We start from the raw sequence: 19,022 nt of genomic DNA, 5'->3' as shown, positions 1-19,022 counted from the left end.
TTATTATATCACAGGTTGAGGGTACAAAAGTTTTTTTTTTTTTTTTAAATATGGAACGCTTCACGAATTTGCGTGTCATTCTTGCGCAGGGGCCATGCTAATCTTCTCTGTATCGTTCCAATTTTAGTATATGTGCTGCCGAAGCGAGCACGAGGGTACAAAAGTTTAAAGAAATGAGATTCTAGTTTAGAGCTGTAATTAGTGACTAGCATTGTTTCCTCATTGCTACAATCTTAAGATATATAGTTACTAACTTCTGATTGCTGCCATTAGAATTAAGATTACTTCTTCAAGAATAATGCCTATTCTGCTTCTATATCACAATTATTATTCAGTTTCTTCTAGTTTTTAATATTTAATTTCCAACATGAGTTAGGCCAGCTAATAAACGTAACTTGATTTGTTTTATTTTCTATCACTCTTTGGTAATATTAGAAAATTCTAGCTAATTACAAAAGAGTTGGCATTTAGTATTTGTGCAGTAAATATTTTGAATGTATGCTTTAATTTGTCAGCAGTGTAGAGAACTCAGGGCTAGAAAAGCTTTTTCCCTCTGTGTAGACCCTAGCTTTAAATCAGGGTAGACATGGATCTGGGTAGGATTAGAGCCTCAGGGAGTCTAAAAGCACTATTAAAGAAGTGATATTCATGGAATAAAATCATTTTGCTGCCCCAATTGTCCTTTATGTAGAGGAGTGGGCGGCACTGAGAATTGATTCCAGAGCACATGCAAGCCAAGTGCTTTTCTATTGAGACAGTCCTTGCCCACCACAACCTCCACTTTTTTTGTGTTTTATCAGTGAGTCTGGTAATGTTTTATTTTGTTTTCATTAAGGACTTTGATCCCTATAATGAAGTCAGACAAAATGTTTCAGGAAACAAAAATACCCTAACTATCTGTGATCTATTGAAGATTTTGATTCTTTGCCTTGCCTACTGATTGAGTTGGAAGGGTTCTCTGGATATTAAGAAAGATACTAGGGAATATTTTTAGTTCTGTGGTTCTCCAACTTTGTTCTAGTAGGATTAAATAGATGACATATTATGAAGCATAGGGATTAAATTACTGTGTTCTATTGCTGTGACTAACCCCATCGTGTGGAAATTTTAATATTTTTTGTGGTATCCATCCAAATCTGATTAGTAACTGGCAGAATATAGGTTTCCTACTGTGAGTTTTCATAAAATCCCTGAAAATGGTATTAAGCTGGTTGATAAATTCCACTTGAGGATGAAGAACTGAGCTTGCCCGTGCAGCTGTTTCATTTTTCACTCATTTAGTTTTTATTCATTCAGTCTAAGGAACCACCCCTGAGTAATTCTGGGCCCCCTAGGGGCCACTACTGGTCATGCTTAACTGGACAAGTGGGCCTGATAGTTCTAGTGCTGGAGCTAATGATATGTTACCACCAGGGTCCATGTTGGAAATTGAACTCAGGTCCTCATACATTCCTGTTATGTCTTCTAATCACTTGAGCTATCCCCTTGGCTCGTTAATTTGTTTTATATTTTGTTTTGGGGCCTCCCAGGTGGTCCTCAAGGGAACCTAGGATTCCATTAGTGATTAGTGAGTGACCAAGCCCTCAGTTTAATACAAGGGTCTCTGGATGTGATATTGCTCAGGCTCTGTGATGCAAGTGAAACTGTAAGTCTTCAGAGCTACCCCTACACCCCTACAGATGTTCTGGGGATCATTTGGTGCTGAGAATCAAACCTGGGTCATGAACATGTTGCTGTTCTGTCTCCTGTGCTTTTGAAAACAGTACAGCAAAGAGAAAACCTCTCGTCGTCACCAATTGTATTTGATGTGCATTTTAAACAGACATCATAGTTTTACTTTTATTTATACTTTGGTTTTTGGGCCATACCCAGTGATTCTTAGGGACTACACCCTGAAAAGATAGCATCAGTCCCTGAAGCTATCTCTCTAACCTCTAGTTTCACTGTTACATGGATTAAAAGGGCAATGTATAAATAATATAATAGGGCAGTACTTTGAATAGTTTGCCAGTGAATACGTCTTATTCGTTAAAAATTTTATTTAGAGATTTTATTTCTCTATAGCTAAATATTTTGTTTATTAGTGGCTAAACCCAAGTTGTGAATTCTAAGAGTGCATGGCTATAGAATCGAATTTTGTTCAGAAGTTTAGATGTGGGGTGGGGGTTGGTATTTATCACCTCAGCCACTCTTACTTTCTTCTAGATAAACACTAGTGCCTGTGGTCTTTGTAATCCTGAGGCATTGTGCCTTTGGTCCTTTTGCTGAAAATGTATGCAAATAACTGAGCAGTAGCTCACAGTCTAGCTTGAAAAGTTTTCATCTGCCTCTTACTACCTGAAGCTTTAGTGTTCTGACTGATTCGGTCAGTTGTGCTGCTTCGGAGGCTATGTCAGATTGACGCCATTTGAAAGGAGATGAATGAAACAGGAAGACCATTTGAGGTGACATAAGGCAGTAACCAATATTTGTGGTCTAGACCTTAGTGCTTCAAGGAGGCAGAAAGTTTAGGAAAATTCAGGAGTTGAAAAAGGACACTGTTGGCACAGTTGATGAAAGAACAGCAATCTAGATGTGCCCAGAAATGCAGTCTGAAGTGTATGAATCATATTAAAAAATTTTTCCATAGTATATGATAATCTGACTTCTTAAAGCCAAGCTGGTTGGATCTACTGCCCCTCCCAGGTCTGCTTAATTCCTAGAGTTAGCCAGATTCCTAGAGATTGCTCCTTCTGAATGTGCCTTTCATATGCAAACCAACCTTGTGGGATCTCTTACTCATCTTTATTGTTTCTTTCCCAGTTTCAGCCTAGAAGACTGGTGGAAATCCCTGCAGACAAGGTGGAAATTCCTAACCCCAGAGCCTTGCTGACATTATTTAGAATAATATAGTATTAGTATTGTCCTCCTGGCTGCTCTCTTTGCCTTTTTGAGAAAACCCGCCTCAGGGCCTGTGCTCATCCTTTCCCAGCTTCTTTGGCCTCCTGACTGGTCTGGTGCTTCTATCTGTGGCAGAGTCCTCCATCTTATCTGTCATCTTAGTGTACCCAAGATAAACAACTCCTGGGGAAATTTAAAACATTGTAGCAGGAGAGTTGCACTAGTGAAGGGTGTGTGTGTGTGTGCATTTTATGGCTGAAACCCAATTATGAACATGTTTGTAACCATGGTGCTAAAATAAATAAATTATTATTAAAAAAATCTCCCAAATTACAGACCCAGCTTCCTCCTGGAATTACCGTGACCAAATTTGGCTCAGTTGCCACCCCAGCCCTTGGTTAAAATGTGTAAAAAAGCTCTTGACACCTGTGGTGTCTACAATTATTATTGGTGACGATCTGTTTTAATTCTTTTCTTTGTACCTTTCCATCCCCTTGTGAGAGTTGAGGAGTAAGTGGAGGACATCACTTTGGAGAAAAGTAACTGACCCTGCTGGACAAAAATAGACATTTGCTCCTCCTTCTTTGGAATCAGCCTAAGTTCTTGGAAATGGGAGTTGGTGTGGTGGAAATGGAGGAGATTGTCAGCGATACCTCTTGAAGAAGAAGAGTTGGGTTTTACCCACTCAAGAGGGAGTCTACCAATAGCCCCTAAGTGCTGCAGAAGGTACTTCACTACCTCTGCTAAGGAGCCTGAAACAACCCCTGGACTTCAGCAGCAGTAATTTAACTTTGTATTCTGTTCTAAAACCTGTGGTGACCTGTGTGGTTAATATAAATAAGGATGTTTCACAAGATGCTGGAGGAATAAACAAGTACATATTTAATGAAAAGCAAAGTGAATGACACTGTTAAAAATATATTACTGCTTTGGGGGCTGGAGTGGTGGCACAGAGTGCTAAGGCATCTGCCTTGCCAGTGCGTGCCTTGGGTGGTCTGTGGTTTGATCCCCTGGCATCCCATATGGTCCCCCAAGCCAAGAGTGATTTCTGAGCGCCTAGCCAGGGGTAACCTGGGTGTGGCCCCCAAAACCAATATATATATGCATATATTCCTGCCTTTATTCATAATATACAATAGGAAAAATGGAGACGCATTAAATTAGCAATAGACTTATTTGCTATGGCATTGTTTGTAGTTACTTATTAGTGGAAAACCCAAGGCAGTGCATTTCTTACATACATTCCTCTAAGAATTTTATCTCATTGAACAATGACAGGTTGACATATTTTCCTTTTCTTACATGATACTTCTGAGAATATCTGAACATAAAATGTATATTATCAGTTGTTTTAATGAATTTAACTACTAAAGGGCATCAGCTCAAAGTTCCTCAGTGAATCCTTCTTCCTCCACTAGTTTCTAATTTCCAACAATTCAGTTATTTTTCTTTGAATATGGGGAATTTTTTTTCCTAAGATTTCTCACTAGAGAAACCTGCATTCAGCAGGAGAATAATATGTGAATGCTGCTTGAGGGCCAGACTGAGTTTCCTACACTGCTTTTCCTGTTTTCAAAATTTACCATGGTTATCTTTTTTCCTTTCAATTTATATGTAGGGTTTTTTTTTTTTTTTTTGCTTTTTACTGTCTTTTACTATTTATTTTAGTCAGCCCTTTCGAATTCTGTGCCATTCAATGGCTTATTATTCATACTTTGTCACTATGAAAAAACTGATAGTTGCACTATCCCCCACCCCCGTTTTATTTAAATTCCTCAAGATTTATTTCCTTGTTCATAATGTGCCACTATAAGCTTATCTTGTTTTCTTGCCTTTTTCAAAAATGTAATATTATTTACTTAATGTCTGTGGAAGGTGTGAAAGTATTATCAGAACCAAGTATTTACAAATGAATGATGGGAACCACATTCTCATCCAGAGCATCCAGAGGCTTATATAAAAGAGTTTACTCTTCAGTGATTGATTTAGATACTTTTAGGTAAACTTTGTGGATGGCTTGGTTGTGGGTTTATATCTTATGGTTGAAGAGACAATATACTTGAAGATGATTCTATTTTTGGTAATATGTAGAATAAATGCTAAATGAAGATTTAAGTAGGATCATGGAACATAGTTGGTTGGGTACCAAAAAATGGAGCAGTAAAAATAAAGTGAAAAGTCATGAAATGATAAGTTGAATTTGGTGAGGGAAATGGCTTTTCATATACTGTGCTTGATTAAAATGGTTATGAAAGAAGTGGGTGGTAATTTTCAGTAGCTGAGATACCATATATTTGATCCCAATGGTCTGTGAATTGCTAAGAGAAAACTTAGTAGGTCTGGGCTTTGGTTTTACTCAATTAAAAGTAGCAGTTTACCATTTTGTAGATGCTGTAGAAAACATCAGATTAGGAGCTTACATATTGTCTTTACTTTGTCAGGTGCTGAGCTACCAGCTTTGAACACTGTTTCCTGACAGCTTGTATTACCATGGGATCCCAACATAAAGCAGAAAATGACACATTCTTTTATTAAAATGCTGTCTGTCTTGTGTATATGTGCTGCCCATCTCCAAAGGGCATTGTTTTTAATAGAACAAAATGAGCACCTTGATGATTTCCTTTAGGATGAATAAGAGATAAGGAATTGAAGGTGGAGAAGAGGCAGAGGAAACAGTGTGTGTTCAGGCCCCAAGGCAAGAGCATCCACATATGTTCAAAAAACTGAAAGTCTGAGTGGTGGGAACTGACTGAACCAGAATGGTGTGAAATGAGGCTAAAGAAGTTGGCAAGGCCTATATTGTGTAGGGACATGCAGGCAGAAAACATTTTGAAATTTATTTTAAAACAACAGTGAGTTATATTAAAAGATTTTTAAGTAGAGTGCTATATGAGGTTAGATTTGATTATTAGAGAACCGTTTTGTTTTTTGCATGCAGAATGCTTTGCAAGAAACGTAAGTAGAAATTCGGAGCTCATTTGGAATTCTAGGCTGATTATAATGATAGCCTGGGTTAGATCATGGTGGAGATGTTGGAAATATTATATTTAAAATACAGAATTAAGGGGCTGGATTGATAGTACAGTGGTAGGGCAATGGCCTTGCACACAGATGGCCAGGATGGGTTCAATCCCTGGCATCCCATATGGTTCCCGAGCCTGTCAGGAGTGATTTCTGAGTGCAGAGGCAGGAGTAACCCCTGAGTGCCACTGGATGTGGCCCAAAAAACAAAACAAAAGACAGAATTAATAGGACTCTTTCAATTGTCATTTACCCCAGTATTGTGATTGAAGTCACTCTGAGTGATGAAAGAAAATGAAGGATGAAATCCTGAAAAATGCCAGTGCTGAAGGGTTGGGAAGAAGGTTTTCACATGGTAGAGATGGGAAGGAAATGAGGGAAAAAGGCATAAATAGAGGGTAAAAGATTGAGAGGAGAAATTTAAGTATCTATGCAAAGTAAATAGAAATATGGCTTCACATGTGAAGATGGAAGATAAGGTAGAGTATTATGATGTATTTAAACACTGTTTAAGGATATCTGGAAATGTTAATTGAAGTAAATTAGGAAATTTACATATTCAGCATGAGCTCATTTGATTAAAAATCTACATACAAGAATGTTTATTAAGTAAAATTATTCAAAGGCAGTTCAGTAAAATATTAACAATATCTGGCTGACAAATTTATCTGAGCATATACTTATTATAATTAGTATTTCTAAATATTATGACTCAACTTTACCAATCTTTTTTATGTATTTTATCAGAGAAGTAAGCATTGTTTAAGGAGTGCCTAATAGTTCTGTGAGGCTTGCAAAGGAAAACTGCATTGTCTACTATTTTTTTAATCCTATTTCCTGTTACGTAGGGATAGATACTTCAACTGCCATAGTCAGTCTTTTGCAGTTTACGATGAAATCTCCAATAAAATATGTAAAATATGTATTGCTGCTGATGGTGGTGGAGGTCTCCAGATGACTTATGTGAAGTGGGAAGGAGAAATCTGCAGCTTTGAGGACTGTAGGCCTCTCTCTGGCAAGAAAAACCAAGTCAATCCTAGACCATACCCAGCCAGGTCTTTTGGGTCCACAGCCTTCCCTCACTGAAAAAAATTTCAAGGGGTTGGGGCAAGATAAGTGAATTAAGAACAGGTTTTATTTGGAGGTACTAAGGAAGGGGAGGGAGAGGATAAGAAAGAGAGAGTAAGGAGTAAGGTGATCAGGAGGGAGGTGGAGAGCATTTCTAGGTTATGCTGCATTTCTACCGAATGCTGGCACCACCATCCAGCATTTGGAAAGTACATATCTCAAAAGGGGAGACGTGGGCAACGTGTGCTCAAGTACATGTACATAGGCAGCACAAGTGCTCTACTCCTTTGTTCCCAGTTGACTTTTATAGGGTTTCTCCCTATCTGTCCCACCTGGGGCTTTCTACCTGGTCTAGAGTCCAGTTGCTAGGATGGTTGCCAGGAGGAAGGGCTGAGGTAATGGATATTCCTTTGATATTCTTCTTTGATATTCCTATCCTGGCTTTTCTTCCTACTGGAGCTCCTCTCAGTGGGGGGTCCAGTCGTGTCTGCGTCTGCGGTGGCGCCAGGTAAAACACTTATCAATGAAAAAGTAATTCCTCCAAACCTTGGTGTCTCTTGGTTTTATTAGATCTCAAGAATTAATTGCCCTGGGGGATGGGGTCTCCCTACCTGCAGCTTCAAATCCCCCCCCCCAGGAGATCTCACCACCTTTAAAATCTTTTTTTTTGTTTGTTTTTTTGTTTTTTGGGGGCCACACCCGGCGATGCTCAGGGGTTACTCCAGGCTGTCTGCTCAGAAATAGCTCCTGGCAGGCACGGGGGACCATATGGGACACCGGGATTCGAACCAACCACCTTAGGTCCTGCTGCTTGCAAGGCAAACACCGCGGTGCTATCTCTCCTGGCCCACCACCTTTAAAATCTTTTAAGGGGAAAATGGGTAAAGGCCAGCCAGTCTTCTGTAATTTATTCATGCTGTGAAAGGACTGTGGACCCTGACTGCTTCATGCCTAAATTTTTAGATTCTATCTATTGTCTTACCATAATGCCAGATAAGAATTATCCACAGCGTGGCCACATTTCTTGCTTCTTTTGTCCTCCTATTGTAGTTACTATACTTTTTATTAAAAACAGTATTTATTGCTTACATTATAAATGTGCTTCATAGTTCCATCATATTGTATAATTTTAGGGTTTCTGATTAAAAGCTACTACTAACTTGTACAATTTTTTTGAAATACATTTATTTGTTAGAAATAAGTTTGATTTTTTACGTATTCATCATAAACTTAATCTCTTGACCTTATTGTTGTTTAGATATTCTTTTCATTATTTCATTTAATTTCATAGTCTTGACATTACAGCTTTTCAACTACTCTACTCTTATCTGTTCTAATCTAAACTGGTGACAGTCCTGTGGTCTGTTACATAGTTGTGCTAGGCCTCTTGTCTTCCTTATCCTAAAGTTTCCTGTTTCTTGCATGTGTTATACCTCGTAAACTAATTATACCCTCTTTGTTGGATCTTCCTTTTGCTGGAACACATTCTCTTGCAGAAATCTGGGCAGTTTTAGAGTTACTTCGTTGATTTCCTTCCCTCAATTCATTCTCATTCCCTCTTTCTCTCTCACTACTATCTCTATATATTTTTGGGTGGAAGATATAGGAACTTGGACTGGTCCTCTAATTATTGACAATCATTTTTCAAATCTTTCTTATTTTACTTTTATAAATAAATATTTTTATAAAATTCTACTATTACTGAACGTCTTGCTTTAAAAAAGATAACATTTTGTTCTTGTTTTATGGGTCTTCAAATTCTTTAATTCCTTGGAGGTTGTTGATGATAGTTTTTGGAAATTCTTTCTTTATATTTTATTCATTTCAACCAAGTTTCTCTTTTGTTTGTTTTGATTTCTGTTTTTTTTTTTGTTTATAGAATTTTCTCAAATGTGTGTGAGTCCTTGACTAATCTGTTTATTAAATATTCTAAACAGTTAATTAAATTTTCTAAAAGGGCCAGAAAAAGTGCTTGCTTTGCAATGCAGCTGATCTGGTTCATTTCTGGCATCCCCTATTATCCCTGGAACCCTACCTGGAATGGTCCCTGACCACAGAATCAGGAATAAGCCCTGGACACTGTTGTGTGTTACTCCCCGTCACCTCCCACCAAAATATCTCTAAAAAGTTGACCAGAAGTTTGAAAGTCTTGTGAAAATTTTAGATTTCTTTGGTTATCTCTCTCTCTTTCTCTTTTTCTCTCTCCCCCTTTTTCTCTCCCTCTCTTTTTCTCTCTCTCCCTCTCTCTTTCTCTCTCTTTCTCCCTCACTTTTCTCTCTGTCTCTGTCTTTTTCTCTCTCTCTCCCTCCCTCCCTTCCTCTCTTAGGTGTTTTTCCTAGGGCACACAAGACTGTAAGATATAAAGCTGAAACCAAACTGTGGAAGCAGCATATAAATGTTGTTAGTATCTTTATTTTATTTTAAAATGTGACATATGTGCTTTAAATTTTTCTTATGCCCTACTTAGTTATAATCAGATTATTAAAAAATATTTCTAGAGACTAAATCAGTTCCTGGATTCTGTAGAGATTCTGTATATTCACTTCAATGGAGTGAGAAAGAGAAGGGATTTGGGAACTTGATAGATTTCCAACAGATATTTGACCAATCCTCTTGTTTATAATCCTTCTTCCTGCTTATAGAGGTGCCTGGTACAATCACTTTTTCTTTGGGAGGTTCTGTCATACAAATTGAGTTGTTGTTCCTGTTTTCTTGCTTAGTATTTAGATTTCTAGGACATGAAAAAGTCATTTGTATATTTTTGTTATTGTCTAGTAGACTTACTTTAAACCTCTTTCACCTTTTAAATCCTCTTTCATCTTTATTTGAGGTCATTTTGGTGAAAAACTCTGTAAGTGTGAATTTAGCGTTCTACTTTTTTTTTGGGTGGGGGATACACCCGGTGATGCTCAAGGGTTACTCTTGGCTTTGCACTCAGAAATCACTCCTGGCTTGGGGGACCACATGAGATGCCAGGGGATCTAACTGTGGTCCATCCTAGGCTAGTGCAGGCAAGGCAGAGACACCTTACCACTCTGTGCCACTGCTCTGGCCCCTCTACTTTTTTTTTTTTTTTCAAATAATGAACCAGATTTATTGTCCTGTAGTAAAAATAAGGATAGCTGTGTACATACTAAGTATCAGGCACTAAAGTCTTTTTTGTGTTTTTTGTTTTTGAGCCACGCTTGGCGGCACTCAGGTTACTCCTGGCTCTGTGCTCAAAATCACTTCAAGCAGGCTCAGGGAAACCTATGGGATTCTGGGGATCGAACCTGGGCCTGTCCTGGGTTGGCTGCATGCATGGCAAATACCTTAATGCTATGCTATTGCTCTGACCCTAAAGTCTCCCTTTTTACATTGATACTTTTAAATTTCACATCAGTGTTATACTGAGGGAAGTGAGGCATAGGATGATTTTATAATGTGGACATAGTATAGGTAGAAGAGTTTAATTTGAACTAGATACTCTGGCTATAGAACTACCCTCTATTTTTGGTAATTGGGGTCTAGGGTTTACCTCTTTCTGCCTGCTGGAGCCACCCACACTTGTATTTACAGTGTTAGGGAGTGAACTGTGAGCCTCACACTGCATGGCTCAGTCTCCACCACTTTTCCTGGAATTAATTTTTTGTTTTTGGGTCACACTTCGTGGCGCTCAGGGGTTATTCCTGGCTCCACGCTCAGAAATCACTCCTGGCAGTCTTGGGGGACCATATGGGATGCTGGGATTCGAACCACCATTCATCCCGGATCTGCTGCATGCAAGGCAAACGCCCTACCGCTGTGCTAGCTGTCTGGCCCTGGAATGCACTTTATTAACTAGAGTACTGTACTACATGTGTCTTTTTGATGTTATTTCTTTTGTTAATATCAAAGATTTACATTTTTTTATTAGGCAGGATGATAAATTTAAGTTGTCTCCTATAATTTATATATTTCATCAGGCATTATTCATAACAGTTTCTGGATTTTAAAAAATGTTATTTTATGTTGATAATTTATTTGAAGATAAATTGCTTTTTATGTTTGATTTTTCAGGCATGAAAGCCTATCCTCTACTGGTTTTCTTATACAATGGTTTTATTTTTGATGACCTGACACAATAGTTTTGTTTCTGATTTATTGAATCATTGTTTCTGATGTCTCAATGTATATCTCCAGCATGATTATTGTTGCTGTTATTCAAGGATTTTGGGCACCATAGCAAACTACAGGAAAATGTCTCCTTTCAGATTTCAAATTTATTTCCAGGGATTGAACCCAGGTCTTCATTCATCGATGAATTTTAATGCAGGAGATCTACTTACCACTCTATCATTTGTAACTTGCTGGAGTCTTATAGATTATTTTAAAGGGCCTAACCCACACTTTGGTGTATTTTCAACTGACAATTTATTGAGCAGAATCGATAGAGTAGTTGACATTCATGCTTTAAAAACATTGAAAGGGTTTTTGTTTGTTTCTTTTGTTTTGGTAGTTGGAAGAAAAATACTCTTAAAGACATGAGCATTATTTAATCTTTTCCTGCACAAAGACATGAATGACCAACTACTTTTTACAATTAAACTTACATTGCTTTAGGTTTTCTATCCTCTTATCTATTTCAATTCATGCCTAAAATGTAGGAATCAATTTTGTTGTTTTTAATGCAATTAAGAGGACCTTAAGACAGACATAATCACATTGAAATCTACATACAATTTTAAAAATTATTGTTTTTAATTTATAAATTACTTTATTAAAAGTAAAAACATTATAAATTGTGTTGACATGTCTTATTGTTTCAGAACAATACAGGTTGGCATATAAATCAGTGTAGGATGACAGTCTTAAAAGAGTTGAGATTTTCATGACCTATTCCGGCGTATGGTCCAGGGACTCCAAACTCTATGGCTGATACTCTGGCTTTTGTAGGGTGTGGTCTTAGCTGCCAGACCTTCCAGAAGTACAAGAATGTGGAGGTGGGAAGGGTGGGGAGGAGGGTACCCCACTCACTTCTAAAAGTCCTTGTGATGTCAGCCCAAGTATCAGAATACCTGGAATTTTGGTCAGATTGGTGTTTGCAGAGAACCATAGATGAGTGGTGAAAGGTTGACTGTGGGTGATGAGTATGAGTGATGATGGATTTAGCAGTTAAGGGCCTTGGCTTACTCTCTCCTCCTGAGATTGCCAGCTTTCAGCTGCATGGCCAGTGTACCCAGAATTTTTCACAGCTTGTTTTACATCTCTTTCGAAAATAGATTGAGTTTATGAGTTGGCCAGATCCAGACATGGCAACCAAAATATACATATAATTTTTTTGCATGATGCTTTTAGAATACATTTATTTTGATGTGTTGAAGATGCTAAAAAATAATTATTTTTATTGAAGTCCTGAATTAGATATGTTTTTACTTGGTTTATGGAATGCATTCTTGTTACCATGACTCTAATGCCTTTCCTCCTGCCAACTTAACAGTTTCCTATGTTAAAACATAGCTCTCTCGATTTTCTAAAAGAATGTATTATTTATTTCTGTTCACTTTTATAAGAGTGATCTTTGGGATCCCTTTAGCATTTAATATATAATTGTGGCAAATGTTTTGTTTCTATGGAAATGTGTGTTTCAGTTTCCTGTTTGCATTTTTTCAGTTTAAAATGAGAGATTGTCTTTTAATTCAGGTATTCTTTGATTCTTGGGGTTTTTCTCTGTTTATTAGCTCCTTGTATTATACTTTGACTCTTTGAAATGATTTTCGGTGGAAATTATTCCATAGAAAATTTTGATTTTTATAATCATATAGTCTTTATCATATCATTAAAAATTCATCTTCTGGCCAGTTTAATCAAAAGTAATACTAGCCAATTCTGGTCTTTATCACTTGGTTCTTATTTGGGAATCATTTAGAAAGTAAAACTGATGTATGATGGAAAGGCCTATTCAAATTAGAGCACACCACCAAAGAAGTATTGCCTTTCTGAAGAAGCCATATTTTCTTTCCAATTATGAGCTGGACAGTTTTTATTCAGTATATAATTTGCCTTATGTTTTCTATTAGAGTTAAACCAAAGGTATCACTGCAAAATTCACATAACCTTGTCTATTTATAATAGTTGGAATCCAGTTGATTAAGCATTTTGGGGGGAACCTTGCAAGCAGTACTCTGAAGACCTGGGGTTTGTTCTTGACAGAGGTCACTAATCCAGATGATAGCCTAATGCAAGGACTCTGGGATGCAGTGGCTCTCTGACACTGTGGTGCCATGATTCTAGAGCTACTGGAGCCACTTCTGCCATACTAGTGGTACTTGAGTGACCATGTGGTGCTGGGGATAGAACTGGTTTCAGACAAATAAAATGTGGGCATCTTAATCTCTATTTTTGCAGTCCTCAAATAGATTAAAATTAAATTTTGTAGTTCTGAGGATCGAACCGAAGGCCTTACACATTGCAGGTATTGATCTACCATTGAGTCACATCTCTATTCCATTGATATTTATTGTTTTTTTTTTTTGTTTTGGGACACACCCTGAGTTCATTTAAGCTCATGGGACTTCTCATGACCATATCTTGAGGCTCACTCCTGACATTGCTGGGGTGACCATGTGGGGCTGGAAATTGAACTCTGGCCTCCTGCATTCAATGCATTCAAAGCATGTGCTCTAGCTCATTGAGTTATCTCTCTTTTTTTTAAACAATGGATCATATTGAAATTGAGTTTTTTGTTTTGTTTTGTTTTGTTTTGTTTTTTGGGCCACACCCGGCGGTGCTCAGGGGTTACTCCTGGCTGTCTGCTCAGAAATAGCTCCTGGCAGGCACGGGGGACCATATGGGAACACCGGGATTTGAACCAACCACCTTTGGTCCTGGATCGGCTGCTTACAAGGCAAATGACGCTGTGCTATCTCTCCGGGCCCGAAAAATTTTCTTTATTTTAGGTAATCTCTGGTGGTATTGTGGGTTACTCACATAACAGTGCTCAGGAGTTACTCCTAATGGTACTTGGCAGACCATGTAGTACTGGCATTTGAACTCAGATCTTGGTGTGCAATGTATGTTCTCTAGCCCTTTGAGCTATCTTCCTGGCTCTGAATTTATTTTATTTTATTTTTTTGTTTTGTTTTGTTTTGTTTTTTGGGACACACCCAGAGATGGTCAGGGGTTACTCCTTGCTGTGCACTCAGAAATTGCTCCTGGCTTGGGGGGCCATGTGGGATGCTGGGGCATCTAACTGTGGTCCTTCCTAGATTAGTGCACACACAAGGCAACACCCTACTGCTTGTGCCACTGCTCCGGCCAGTGGCTCTGAATTTTAAATAGAAATTCTTATATAGATATTGTTTAATATAATTTTAAGGGCAAAAATTTATGTCAAACAGTTAAAGATTACAGATTCTTTAGAAGAGCCCACTTTTTCCTTTCTAAATTTATGATTAAATTTTAAATTTTTAGAAAAGTATTAGACATAAATAAGCCAGGCTTCTAAGGTTTTTCTTACTGTCTCTTCAGCATTCTTTCATATATTTCTATTTCTTTTTTTCTGTTTTGTTTTTGGGCCACACCCAGTGATGCTCAGGTGTTACTCCTGGCTATGTGCTCAGAAATCGCTCCTGGCTTTGTGGACCATATGGGCTGCCAGGGGATTGAAACATGATCTAGACTAGTGTAAGCAAGGTAGAGATGCCTTACCGCTTGCACCACTGCTCCAGCCCATATTTCTATTTCTTATGAGAATTGTGCTTAGATTAAGATTTGCTACTTTATTATAATTTGTGATTAAGATGTTATTAAGGAATTTCTAGAAACACATGTCATTATGGAGAAAATGAAATATGCTAGACATTTGAAAGATAAATGATACTAGGTATTTATTTGCTTAACTGTTTTATAAAAGAGAAAGTAGTAAGTGGGAATGAGAAAAACTGAAACAAACACTGAAATGAAATCAGGAGACAAAAATGGGAACATTAACCTGCATAGCTACAGTTAATTATGTATTATTTGCTTCTCTTTTCATTAATTTATTTTACTTGTCCTTTTGTCATTCCCATCCAGAAAATAGGAACCATTACTTCTGCCTTTGTAGCTTTTAGACCTTAATAGTGTCAACTCAATTATCCATCAAGAGATTATCTGCTTTGTGTTTTAGCTTTTGCAAACAGAGCTTTCAAGTTCATATTGACATAAGTAAACAAAAAGAGCAATAAAGACTTTTTGAGTCATTTCACGATTTCATACTTACTTTACACTCCTGTGTCTCCTAGATTTTAGATCAAACTATTCATAGTCAACCTTTAACTGAGATTCAAAATGAATAAATTGTTTCACATATATTTTTCTTTTAAAAATACAATTTACAAGAAAAGTGTTTTTTTTTTCTTTTTTAAGTACATTAATTTGTCTTTAAGTTGACTTATTCCTTGTATCTACAAGTTATCTTTGATTGAAGTAAAGATGTGTTAGGGTATATGTGTGTATATATATATATATGTATATATATATATATATATATATATATAGACTATATCTGAATCACTGATACTTAGCTGACTATGGAAAATTCTTAGCTAGCAAAGAAATTTTACTTGGAATATACTGCCTTAAATGATCAATTTAGAAAAGAAGGGAATATTATTTTAGGACTTCATGAGTTTTTTTTTTGTTTGTTTGTTTGTTTGTTTTGTTTTTTGATTTTTGGGTCACACCTGGCAGCACTCTGGTTACTCCTGGCTCTGTGCTCAGAAGTTGCTCCTGTCAGGCTTGGGGGACCATACAGGATGCTGGTACTCGTACCACTGTCCTTCTGCATGCAAGGCAAATGCCCTGCCTCCATGCTCTCTCTCCAGCCCTGGGAATATTATTTTAGAAAGATGTTTTTAGTGTGATTGAAATGGGTTAGTTTCTGTAAATAAAAAAATTCAGGGAAAAAAAACCCTAACTTTAATTATAATTCTTTTTCTCAGCACAAAAGGATGATAAAATAAATGTAGCAAATATAAAGAAACAGTTTTAATTTAAACCTGACCAAGAGGACATCTGAGAGATGGAGTTCTCTCTCCAATCTGAAGCAATGATTAGTAGAATCAAGGAGGAATATTGAACAGTTTTTTAATTAATTCCTGCAAGTGTTGCTCTATGTTTTGTTTAAAATATTACCAACTCCAGAAAATTAACCATAAATCTATTTAAATGTAGGTAAATATGCTCTGTTGTACTTTATGTACAATTGTAATATCTAATATGAATACTCAACTTCTATTTCCTTTGTTATTGTAGAAGTTCCTTAAAATCAGGGTTGATGGTTTTGATCTGCATATCTTTGAGATTTAATCTAGTTTCTGGATAGTGGAGATAATGGATAGTAAACATATGTTATATGAATTAAGCATTAAAAAAACTATTAGTCTTCTGATTTGGGTGACTTTTTAGTTGCTTCATTTTTAAAAAGTTATTTCTATTCAGTATGATGTTCTTAACATTCTTAATGTATTTTATTTAGTTTTTGATTCAACACTGAAGTCATTTAGTCACATTTATGACTACATATGTCCCACATAAATGTGGGACTCACATACTTTTAGAGAAAGAAAATAACAAAGAAAATAGACAAAAAATCTTTGCAATTTTTTCTTAACTAAAGATCAGGAATAATAAATGAATTTTAAATGTTTGGTTATGTTTTTTATTTGCTTAATACTTGGAACTCTTCATTACTTTTTTTTCTTTGTTTTTTGGGTCACACCTGGCGGCGTCTCTCAGGGGTTACTTCTGGCTCTATGCTCAGAAATTGCTCCTGGCAGGCTCAGGGGACCTTATGGAATGCTGGGATTCGAACCACCATCCTTTTGCATGCAAGGCAAATGCCTTACCTCCATGCTATCTCTCTGACCCTTCTTCATTACTTTTATGGGGGAGGGTAGTGGTGTGAAGAGATAGTATAAGAATGGCATGTAGCTGACGTGAGTTTTGATTCAAAGTATCCCATATGGTCCCCCAATCACCACCAGGAGTGACACTTGAGTGCAAAGCCAATAGTTGTTAATCCAGAGCACCCCCACCACCAAGAGAAGGAACCTGATAACTTTCTTTGTTCTTTTTTGGTTTTGGATCACACCTAGTAGTGCTCAGGGCTTATTCCTAGTTCATCACTCAAGGATCACTCCTGACAGGCTCCAGGACCATATGGACTGTAGGAGATCAAATTTGAATCAGCCATATGCAAGGCAATCACTCTACCTTCAGCTCTATTGTTTAGAAACTTTTATGTACATTACTGAGTCCTGTTCCTTACAGTACAGTAAGAGCATTTTTTCCTTCTTTCCTTTCAAGGAAATTTCTACTTTCTTCCTAAGAAAATTGAGGCAGAGATTTGTGCCAAATATTACTAACTGAAGTCTAGAAAATTTGAATTTCTAGTCAAGTGCTAATTTGCATATATATATATATATATATATAAAACCTTGCAGAAAATTTTATTGTTTTTTTTTAATTGTTATGCATTCATTTTCTAGGCCTTCTCTACCAATGTCACAAAGCTTTGGTGGCAAACAACAGAAATTATCTCATAGTTCTTGAATCTTGAATCTCCATGCTGGGCAGGATTGGGTGATTTCTAAGGGCCGAGACTCTTGTTTTCTCTCAGAGTCTCTTCACATCATTGTCCTTTGCCCAAATCCTCTTTTCATAAGGACACCAGTCAGTGTGGATTAGGTATCCACACTACTCCACATGCCCTTATTTTATCTAATGACAATAAACTTGTTCTTCCAAAAGGTCACATTCTGAGGTTTTAGGGACTAGAATTTCAGTAAACATGTATTATTTTAGCATCGGGAGGGAAGGTCACTAATCCATAGAGTTTTTTTTTTTTAGTTAAAAAAATAACCCAGCAACCTCACTAGTGTTACAAATGTCCCCCCCCTCAATAAATTAGTTAAAACTCCTTTGATCCTTGCTCAGGTTGACCTTAGCTGAGATTATTTTAATAACAATGCAATGCAGTTTAGACAGAACCATCCTTGTTCTGGCTCTTAGGACCATGGTTACCTAATGATTGGTTTGTAAAAATGCCCATATTAACATTTTATTTCCCTGGAATTTTCTTAAGCTAGACTGCACAAAGTGAACTGAGATCTAAGATCTCTTGGGGCTAATTCCGTGACGAAATCCCTCTGTCACTTCATATTGCAGCTGTTCTCTTGCACAGCTAAATGGCTCTGCTTCCCTTGAGGACTTAGGCAGATGATAGAAGAGTCTTGGAAGGAAAGTTTAGGTTAATCAGATTATTAGCCTAACTAGTTTTTCTTTCCTTTTTATTTAGTTATTTATTTTAGTGTCAGGGCTACATCGGCAGTGTTTAGGGTTAGGGTTACTCCTAGTTTTGTGCTCAGGAATCTACTCCTTGAGGGCTTGGGGACCATCTGAGGAATCAAGGATCAAACCTGGGTCAACCACATGATAGGAAGCCCCCTACCCACTGTACTATTGCTCCAGCCCTAATTTTCTTCTCCAAAAGATTATTCAATATTAACAACTGGTGAAAAGACTTCTTATACAGTAAAATTTAATGGGGACAAGGAACTAATTACTGTTATTTAGATTTAATCTAGACTAACTAGAACTCAAGTAACTGGTCTATTCAGTTTCCCTCTGTATCATGCTGTCAAAGGAGAAATATATCACACACAAAAGAGTTAACTCCATTCTGGGTAAACATATATTTAATCATATCACAACTTATGTGTATTATCATCATCATTCTAAGGGCCAGTGATAATTATTGAAAATCTGTAATTTTGAGGTAATGCAGAGTTTTTTTTTTTTTTTTTTTTTTACAGATAGGCAGCTTTTTTGTTGTTGTTGGTTTTGTTTTGGGGTCACACCTGGTAATGGTCAGGGGTTACTCCTGGCTCTGCACTCAGGAATTACTCCTGGCAATGCTCAAAGGACCATATAAGATGCTGAAGATCGAATCCAGCTTGGATGTATACAAGGCAAGTGAAGCTGTACTAGTACTCTGGCCCCTACATATAGGCTGACTCTTTAAATACTACAACTAAAGTGAACAACTCTAT

The 19,022-nt window shown here is 37.1% G+C and overlaps 1 protein-coding gene and 1 non-coding gene across 7 annotated transcripts in view; one reads left to right on the top strand and one right to left on the bottom strand.

Annotated features, from left to right (window-relative positions):
• SSBP2 (single stranded DNA binding protein 2) overlaps nt 1-19,022 on the top strand; it is a 282,705-nt gene that overhangs the window by 34,851 nt on the left and 228,832 nt on the right. The window lies entirely within an intron of this gene.
• Nucleotides 45-151, bottom strand: LOC126003098 (U6 spliceosomal RNA). The gene has a single exon (XR_007493640.1). It is a non-coding gene; the product is annotated as a U6 spliceosomal RNA (small nuclear RNA).

The sequence above is a fragment of the Suncus etruscus genome, chromosome 2, assembly GCF_024139225.1.
Source record: "Suncus etruscus isolate mSunEtr1 chromosome 2, mSunEtr1.pri.cur, whole genome shotgun sequence".
Lineage (NCBI taxonomy): Eukaryota > Metazoa > Chordata > Mammalia > Eulipotyphla > Soricidae > Suncus > Suncus etruscus.
This window is presented reverse-complemented; position numbering and strand designations above follow the sequence as displayed.